Here is a 10,034-nt window from a genome sequence, read left to right on the forward strand (position 1 = left end):
CTTGGCTTGATCAGTTGCATCTGGAATACAAAAATCAAGTCAACCAGAATTTATTAAGTATCTACTATGTGGAGCAGAATGTTGAGTGACCATTCCTTTCAACTACTTGTTTAGAGAAGTTGGAATATTTGCCATTTATGGGGAGAAGACCTAATGTGGACTTAAATGTCTGTATATCTGAAGGGCTGGATTTCTAATTTGCATTTGACATTAACCTGTCAGCAGTAGCTAGCATATTGAATGATGGAGGCAGGATGGAAAAGGAGATTGACATGCTTATGAATTACAACAGAGCTAATAAGTTGAAATTTGAAAATGACCTTTGTGAAATCTTACTCTTGAGATTTAAAAAAAAATCACCTTCACCAGAAGGGATTATGGTTCAATTATTGATAGAACTAGATGATCACTTCTAAGTTTCTTCTCAACTCATAGTATTTTGTGATTCTGCAATAACCCCCTTTGTTAATGGAATGCACTCTCTCTATAACTGACACTGGCAAAGTTCTTGTCCTTTCAACGTTCAACCAAAATGCTACTTCCTCCATGATGGATTCATTGAACACCTAAACTGAAAGTATATTCTCTTTTCTTAAATTTTCTGACATCACTTTGTAGGAAACCTTTATTTGGCTCCATAAACCCACACAGAACCTTAAATTTTATTTTCCAGTGTACATACTTTTTCCAGTAGATTATAAACTTCAGTCAAGGACACTTAATTTCCTTTGCCAGCACCTAGCACACATCTTGAACTTAGTTCAGTGCTTGATAAATGCCTATTCTTGAATTGTTAAACCTCAATTAAGTCTTCACTTTTGCTTGTAATCCTTTCATTCCTCTATAACTGACTTCTTCCCAAACTCTCCATAATGTGTAAAGCAGACCTTTTTGACTCTTCTCAAATACCAAGTTACCTTGATCTCTCTCAAGTCAGAAAATAGCAACTACTCTAATAAGATAGAGGCCACCCAGTATGACTATCCTAAACTCCAGTTGCCTACAAATAAAATGCCAGAAGCATTCACCTTATCAACATTTGTAAATTGGTTGCACAGTGCCTGGCCCTGGAGTATAGTAGGTACATAACGAATGATTATTTTCTTCCCTTCATTTCTTCTTTCCTCTCCATTCATCAGAGTAAGAGATAGTTCTATTCCTTTCCATAGTCAATCCTTCCAACTGTGCTTTTAATCCCATTTTCTTTCTTTTTTATGCCCCACCCCTTGAATTTTCTATATGTCCTTTTTCACTGATTCATAGATGCTTTCCTTTATCCTGATCTTTCCTTGAGCTGCCATTTCATTTTTCTTATTCATGTCCTTAAGAATTTTTTAGCACAGTAGCCTTTCCTATCTTTCTCTATTTCCTTGTCTTTATTCATTAAATTATTATTATCATTTATAATCATAATATAAATTTTTAGACCTATGAAGGATCTCAGATGTCATCTAATCCAAATATTCATGTCACATGTGAGGAAATTGAAGTCAAAGATTTTACGTGAGATGACACAACTACTATATGTGGTATGTGTGCATGTGTATGTGTGCATGTACTTCACTCATGTGTGTCATCTATCTATATATAGAGAACACGATAATCTTTCCCAAATATTTTCCATTTTTATATATGCTATTGAAATGTGTACCATAAGTTTTCTCTTAATATCAATCTTAAATAAAAAGGTGTATAGTGTTTCATGAAAACACTCAGAATTTCTATTTTCTAAGTATTTTAAAATTTTACAAATGAAGGTCCAAACTTCTTTAGTTGCTGAATACTTGCCACAAACACATTCACTGGCTTTTTTGTTCATAAAAAGGAATCTTGGTTCATCGCAAGCTCAACATAAGATTTTAGTGCAGAAATTGAACAAATAATGTATATGTGGACATGACTCCCAAGATACCTATTCTTTAGTATTAAAAATGTGTTATTTTGAAATGAACTTGGAAGTTTATTTTTTTTTTGTTAATTTCTAACATAAATTGCTTCAGTAAGATGAATGAATTATTAGAAAATGACTTTCAGGAAAATGTAGGATATGTCATGATTAATATATTTTTAGAAGAATGGTAACTAAATTGCTTGTAATATATATATAGGTTTTTAGGACTCATAAGCAATTATAATGCTGAAAATTGTTAAGAGAGAAAAAGGATAGAAAAACATGCAGTGATTTCTAGTAGAGAACACACTAAAGGACATAGAACAAACTAGGTTTATACAACAGGATTTTCAGGTTAGAAGAGACACTGATTTTATTTATTTATTAATGGACCCTCAAATTATAGCACTTTCATTATGAATTTAGCCTTATCTGGAAATTAAATTACATTTTCAAACTCTTTTTTTCTGTACTTAGCCTAGTGTCCCTTTTCTTCTGCTCCATCATCCTACTCTCTATTTTCATTTCCTCCACCCTTCCTTTTTTTCATAGTGATTGCCCTATTTATATTGCTTTCTTTATTTTCTTTTATTTAGTATTTTATTTTCCCCAGTTATATGTAAAAACACTTTTTAACATTCATTCATAAAACTTGAAGTCCCAAATTCTTTCCCTTTCTCCCTCCACAATCCTTCCCATTGAGAAGCCAAGCAATTTGATATGCATTATCTATGTATAGTCATGCAAAACATTTCCATAATAGTCATGTTGTGAAAGAAAACAGAACAAAAAAAAACACCCTCAAGAAAAATAAAGTGATAAAGTATGCTTCAAACTATATTCAGACACCATCAGTTATTTCTCTAGGGATGGATATTTTTTTTAATCATTAGTCCTTTAGAGTTGTCTTGGATCATCACATTACTGAGAAGAGCTAAGTCATTCCCAGCTGATCATCTTTAAATATTGCTGTTACTTCTACACAGTACATATGACTTTGCATCAGCTCATTGAATTCTTTTGAGGTTTTTCTGAAAGCATCTTGCTCATCATTTTTTGTATCACAATAATATTCCATCATAATCACATAACACAATTCATTCAACCATTTTCCAGTTGATGGCATTGCCCCAATTTCTGATTTGTTGCCCCATGGAAAGAGCTAATATAAATAATTTTGTTCATATAGGTCCTTTTCTTTTTTTGTTTCTTATCCCTTTTGGGATACAGATTTAGCATTGGTATTTCTCAGCTGAAGAGTTTACATGGTTTCATAGTTCTTTGGGCATAGCTCCAAATTGCTCTACAGAATAGTTGAATCAATTCACAACTCCATTAACACTGCATTAATGTCCAACTTCATTCTCATTTCCTCCAAAATTTTTCATTTTTCTTTTCTATCCTATTAGCAATTTTAATAGGTATGAGGTAGTACTTCAGAATTGTTTTACTTTGCATTTCTCCAATCAATAATGAGTTAGAACATTTTTTTCAAATGGCCATCAATAGCTTTGATTACTTCATCTGAAAACTGCCTGTATCTTTTGATCATTTATCAATTGGGGAATGACTAATTTTTATAAATTTGACTCAGTTCTCTACGTGTTCGAGAAATGAGGCTTTTATCAGAGAAACTCACTTCAATTTTTTTCACAGTTACTATTGCTAACTGTATTTCCTTCCATCATATCACACCCTCCCCCATTTATGCTATTCTCTCTTTCCTTTCACCCTGTCCCTCCTCTAAAGTGTTTTGTTTCTGGCTACTCCCTTCCTCAGTCTGCCTTCCCTGCTGTTGCCCCTCTGCCCCCTGCACTTTTCTTATCCACTTCCCCTCCTACTTTTCTGTAGGGTAAGATAGGTTTCTTTATCCATGTGTGTGTGTATGTTATTCCTTCCTTGAGCCAAATCTGATGAGGGTAAAGTTCACTCATTCCCCCTGACATTCCCCATCTTTCCCTATACTGTAAAAGCTTTTTCTTGCCACTTTTATGTGAGATAATTTATTTCATTCTACCTCTCCCTTTCCTTATTTCCCAGTACATTCCTCTCTCACCCCTAATTTTTTTCAGATATCATCCCATCTGTGCCCTGTCAATATGTAATCCTTCTAACTGCCCTAATAATGAGGAAGTTCTAGTGAGCTACAAGTATCATCTTCTCTTGTAGGAATGTAAACAGTTTAACTTTATTAAGTCCCTTATGATTTCCCTTTCCTGTTTACCTCTTTATACTTCTCTTGAGTACTGTACTTGAAAGTCCATTTTTTTTATTCAGTTCTGGTCTTTCCATCAGGAATGTTTGGAACTCCTCTATCTCATAGAATAACCATCCCTGCCCTGAAGGATTATACTCAGTTTTGCTGGGTAGGTTAAATCTTTTAGAAGGCTAAATCTTTTATTATCCTGATTGTGGTTCCATGATATTTGAATTGTTTCTTTCTGGCTCCTTTCAATATTTTCTCCTTGAACTGGGAACTCTGGAATTTGGCTATAATATTCCTGGGAGTTTTCATTTTGGGATCTCTTTCAGGAGTGGGTTGGTGAATTTTTTTTCAATTTCTATTTTACCCTCTGGTTCTACAAAATTGGGGCAGTTTTCTTTGATTTCTTGAAAGATGGTGTCTAGGCTCTTTTTATTATTATGGCTTTCAAGTAGTCCAATAATTTTAAAATTATCTTTTGTGGATCTATTTTCCAGGTCAGTTATTTTTCCAATGAAACATTTAATATTATCTTCTATTTTTTCATTCTTTTTGTTTTGTTTTATTGTTTCTTGATTTCTCATAAAATTATTAGCTTTCATTTGCTCCATTCTAATAATTAAGGAATGATTTTCTTCAGTGAGTTTTTGCACATCCTTTTCCACTTGGTCAATTCTACTTTTTAAGGAAAATTTTTCTTCAGTGAATGTTTCTGCCTCTTTATTTCATTTGGCCTGTTCTGCTTTTTAAGGCATTCTTCTCCTTATTGGCTTTTTGGGCCTCTTTTTCCATTTGTACTAGTCTGTTTCTTTTCTTGTGGAGCCATGCCGGGTGCATGGTAACTTTAATAACATTGCTTTTTCTTTCTAAACAATCCCTTTTTTTTCTAACTGAAATGGAAAACTCTATGTCATATTCAAAGCCAAAATTATAACAATACAAAAGCTACAGGTAAAACAAAGTCTATAGGTGTGATCTTATTACTAAGGGATGGTCTGAGTATGTTCCAACTCGCTATTCTCTCCCTGCTTCTGAACACACACAAATCACAATAAGCAGTTCAGTTACCCCCCAAAAGCACCAAAGCTCAGGCTAGTCTGGTTAGCCTACAGGTTGCAGAAAAGACCAGTAGTATATTCTATTTTAGAATTAGGCCAATAGTTGTAGTAATCAGCAGTAACAGACTCACATATGGCACCTTTCGTAACTATTGTTATATGACAGGATCGCACATCTCATCACATCACATCATATTATATTATATTACATTGATGTTTTATATATATATATATAATATATATACATACATACACATACACACATACACATACACAGATATGAATATTTGTGTATGTGTGTGTGTATATATATATATATATATATATATATATATATATATATATATATATATATATATATTTAAAAGGCCTGGATATATTTTCTACCTATCTGCTCTGCCAATTAAGCACTTTCTTTATCTGTATGGTATTTAAGCATTCTTTTTCTGTATGGTATTCTAAGTAATACAAAGCAAGTAGATAGCTGACTAATTTTGTCCTTTATATAACAATGCTATTTAAATGTACACATATGTAAATGATTATATTTCAATTTTTATGTATTTACACTTTTCTAAAGGGATATAGTAAATCAGGATTGCAACTGAGTCTAAGATTATGATTACTTAATTAAGCATCCAAAGATAAGACAGAAAATTACAAAACCCTCTTTTATTTAAACTGAAATACACTTAATTTTTGCATAGGTTTTAATCAAAATCAAAGCACTGATGTTAAGTTATTTAGCCCGTGGTGATTTAAGAACAGAAAATGTATTTCCTTACACCTGAAATTATTCTTATTTAAGAAACATTGTGAGTAATTTATATAGAAATACTGATATGTTAACCCTTTCAATCTTTATAATTCAGAAATGCTGACATATCATCAAAGTATTATCATCCAGGGAAAGAAATTTTCAGATATGTTGAAAACAATACCAGCATGTAGGTTATATCTGATACAGATTAACAAAAATGAAGCTCATTTTCTCTAATACTAAATAAATGCTTTATTATACTGCTGCTTTTTAGATTACATGACACTATTGCAAATGTACTCTCAGAATTATCATGTCTGGAAAAAATATTCTATTATTGATTAATTATTGCTATGACTTGAAAAGATAGTCTCTATAGTCTATATCTACTTCACATGAAAGCTTTAAAGAAGATGATCTTTCTGTTGAACTTGAACTGTTTTGCATTGTAGTTTGCGTTGTTGTAAAGAGAACTAAGTGATATTCTTTTACAAGCTTCTTCATGAATTTAGAACATTTCTTCAGAGTAACTTCTTGTAAGTTAAGGCTTTCTCCTCCATTAACCTGGTCTATCCAATAGAAGGCTGATAATCTCTTTAAAATGAAAAGGCAGAGGGATGGGTGGGTACAAATTCACAAATTCACAAGAAAAAAATCTTCCAAGATACTGTTTTATTATGTCTATTGAGCTTTGGGGCAGTCTATGTTCCAGAGTTGTAACTAGCTGAAGCATATCAAAATTGTAGTCTGTATCAATAAATCAGACTTTGGCTTGTAGTCCACCTTCTGATTTTGGAAGGATACATCTTGCAGTCAGATGATAAAGCATTTCTGTTTTTACTATTACTGTTGGATTATGGAATTCTAGTATGTCACCATGGATAGGAGAGCAAGCAAAAACATTCTATATCTTTCAGGGAACTTCCACCTTCAAGTTGAGCAAGAAGCTTACATCTCCACAGGCAGGAAACTTTTTAGATATCATCCCTTCATATTCAACTCACACTGTGCCCTCTGTCTAAATATATATACATATTCCCTTCAAATACCCTAATACTGAGAAACATCTCATGAATTACACACATCATCTTTCCATGTAGTAATGTAAACAAAATAGTTCAACTTCAGTAAGTCCCTTATGAATTCTCTTTCTTGTTTACCTTTTCTTGCTTCTCTTGATTTTTGTATTTTAAAGTCAAATTTTCTATTCAGCTCTGGTCTTTTCATTGAGAAACTTGAAAGTCCTCTATTTTATTGGAAGTTCATATTTTGCCTCGGAGCATTATACTCAGTTTTGCTGGGTAGGTGATTCTTGGTTTTAATCCTAGCTCCTTTGACCTCCAGAATATCATATTCCAAGCCCTTTGGTCCCTTAAAGTAGAAGCTGCTAGATCTTGTATTATCCTGATTGTGTTTTCACAATATTCAAATTGTTTCTTTCTGGCTGCTTGCAGCATTTTCTACTTGACCTGGAAACTCTGGAAATTGGTGACAATATTCCTAGGAGTTTTCTTTTTAGGATCTTATCTAAGAGGTGATCAGTGGATTCTTTCAATTTCTATTTTACCCTCTGGCTCTAGAATATCAGAGCAGTTTCCCTTGATAATTTCTTGAAAGATGATGTCTAGGCTCTTTTATTGATCATGGCTTTCAGGTAGTCCAATAATTGTAAAATTATCTCTCCTGGATCTATTCTCCAGGTCAGTGGTTTTTCCAAGGAGATATGTCACATTGTCTTCCATTTTTTTTTCATTCCTTTGGTTCTGTTTTATAATATCTTGATTTCTCATAAAGTCACAAACTTCTACTTGTTCCCATCTACTTTTTAAGGTGGTATTTTCTTCAGTGGTCTTTTGGACCTCCTTTTCCATGTGGCTAAATCTGCCTTTCAAGGCATTCTTCTCCTCATTGTCTTTTTGGAGCTCTTTTGACATTTGGGTTAATCTATTCTTTAAGGTGTTATTTTCTTCCATATTTTGGGCATCTCATTTAGCAAGTTGTTTACTTGTTTTGCATGGTTTTCTTGCATCACTCCCATTTCTCATTCCAATTTCTCCTCTACTTCTCTTACTTGCTTTTCCAAATCCTCTTTGAGCTCTTCCATGGCCTTGAGACCAATTCATATTTTTCTTGGAGGCTTTTGATATAGGCTCTTTGGATTTGTTGACTTCTGGCTGTATGTTCTGGTCTTCATTTTCACCCAAAAAGGAATCAAGAGTTTGAGTTTGTGTCTAGGTTTGAGTCTGAGTTCTTTTTTGCTACCTGTTCATGTTCCCAGCCAACTACTTGACCCTTGAGCTTTTTGTCAGGATATGACTGCTTGTAGAGTAGAGAGCACTTTGTCTCAAGCCTTAGGGTCCAAGCACTGCTGTTTTCAGAGCTACCTCTACTCCACTGTCAGCCCAGGCTCTGTCACAGCAGCACTCCTCCTCTCCCAAGGACCTCCAACCAGGACCACAATCCAGATCCAAGCAGGGTACAGCAAGAGAATATGCCTTTGTGCCCAAAAAGTGCTCCTTGCAGTCCTTCTCTGATCAGCTGCTAGATTCCTCCCACCGTGTGAGCCAGGGACTCAGGAAGCAGTGGACCTGGAGCTCTGGAAGCAACCTCAAGGGCTTCTTGCTGCTGCCACTGCTACCACTGCACCACCTCCGCCACCCCCTGAGCTGGTGGCCAGACCCCTCTGAACTCAATCCTGCAGTTTTACACTAACGTGCTCTTTGGCCTTTGTGGTTTGAGAAGTCTGGTAACTGCCACAGCTCACTGATTCATGGCCCCAAGGCCTGTTCCAGCTGGCTGACTCCCGGTTTGATCTTTCCCAGTGCAGCCTAAGCTGGGCTGTGCTCTGCTCCCAGCACCATGCGACAGACCCTTCCCAGCAACCATCCAGGCTGGACACCTGTTTACCTCTGGTATTTAGTGGGTTTGGCAGCTCTAGAATTTCTTCAGAGACATTTTTATAGGTGTTTGGAGGGATTTGGGGGAGAGCTTAATCAAGTCCTTGCTTTCCAGCTGCCATCTTGGTAACACCCTCTAGAATGCTGATTTTCAAAAATTCTTTTGAGCTCTTCAATGGACTGAGACCAACTCATATTTTTCTTCGAGGCTTTGGATGTAGGAACATTGACCTTGTTATCTTCTTCTTTGAGTATTTTTGATCTTCCTTGTCATCATAGTAACTTCTTCTTGTCAATTTCTTTTTTGGTTATTTGCTCATTTTCCCAGACTACTACTTGAATTTTAACTCTGTCCAAGGAGCGTTCTGCTTCCGAGTGACCAGAAGCATTCTTTTTTTCCTGGAAACATGAGGAGGGACACCACTCCCCTGTGCCTGCAACCTCTGGTGTGCTAGTGCTTCTTCTTGCTCTGGGACTGTCACCCAGGACTCTAACCTGGATCTGAGTATGGGCAAAGCAACAGAGAGAGTCATGCCTCAGTGCTAGCAAATAAACCCCACAATCTCCTTTTAATCAGTTATTTGATGTCATTTCTGTGGACTGAAAACTCTGGAAGCAGCTTCAGCTACTGATTCAGTCACTTCCAAGGCCTGCTCCAGTTTTGGTGGGGTCTGGTTTGAGCTGGCATAGCCTGTGCTGGACTGTGGTCCTCTCTTACCTTGGTGCTACAGACCTTTCTTGCCAACCTTCAATGTTGTCTTGGGTTAAAAAATTGTTTCATTCTGTCTTTTTGTGGGTTCTGCTTCTCTAGAATTTGTTTATTGTCATTATTTAAGTGTATTTGGAGATTTTGGGGGTGAGCAACTCCAGCCATCATTCTGCCATTTTGACTCTGCTTTGAATGCTACCCACTTCATTCAAATACTATCCATCAAAAAAAATTCTTGTCTCCTCCATTAGATCTTTGTATCTGATCTCACTCCTTTCACATGCATACACACACATATGTGTGTGTGTTTGTATATTTTCTATTGCTGTAGTAATGTGGAACAACTGTCCTTTAGGGATGGGAGAAAGTCCTTGACTTATTCACAAACATGTCATGCTTAGTTTCAGTCCAAACAGCCATGTAATTTTTCTTAATCATTTTCAGAGCTAGAAGAATGGATGAGTGGAGTTGCTGAGACAGAAATAATTATGAATAAAAAAGGTGCAACCTACCCAT

The 10,034-nt window shown here is 35.4% G+C and overlaps 1 pseudogene; it reads right to left on the reverse strand.

The window, feature by feature from the left end:
* Positions 1-6,120: 6,120 nt before the first annotated feature.
* LOC118837919 lies at positions 6,121-10,034 on the reverse strand (annotated as a pseudogene).

The sequence above is a fragment of the Trichosurus vulpecula genome, chromosome 1, assembly GCF_011100635.1.
Source record: "Trichosurus vulpecula isolate mTriVul1 chromosome 1, mTriVul1.pri, whole genome shotgun sequence".
Classification (NCBI taxonomy): domain Eukaryota; kingdom Metazoa; phylum Chordata; class Mammalia; order Diprotodontia; family Phalangeridae; genus Trichosurus; species Trichosurus vulpecula.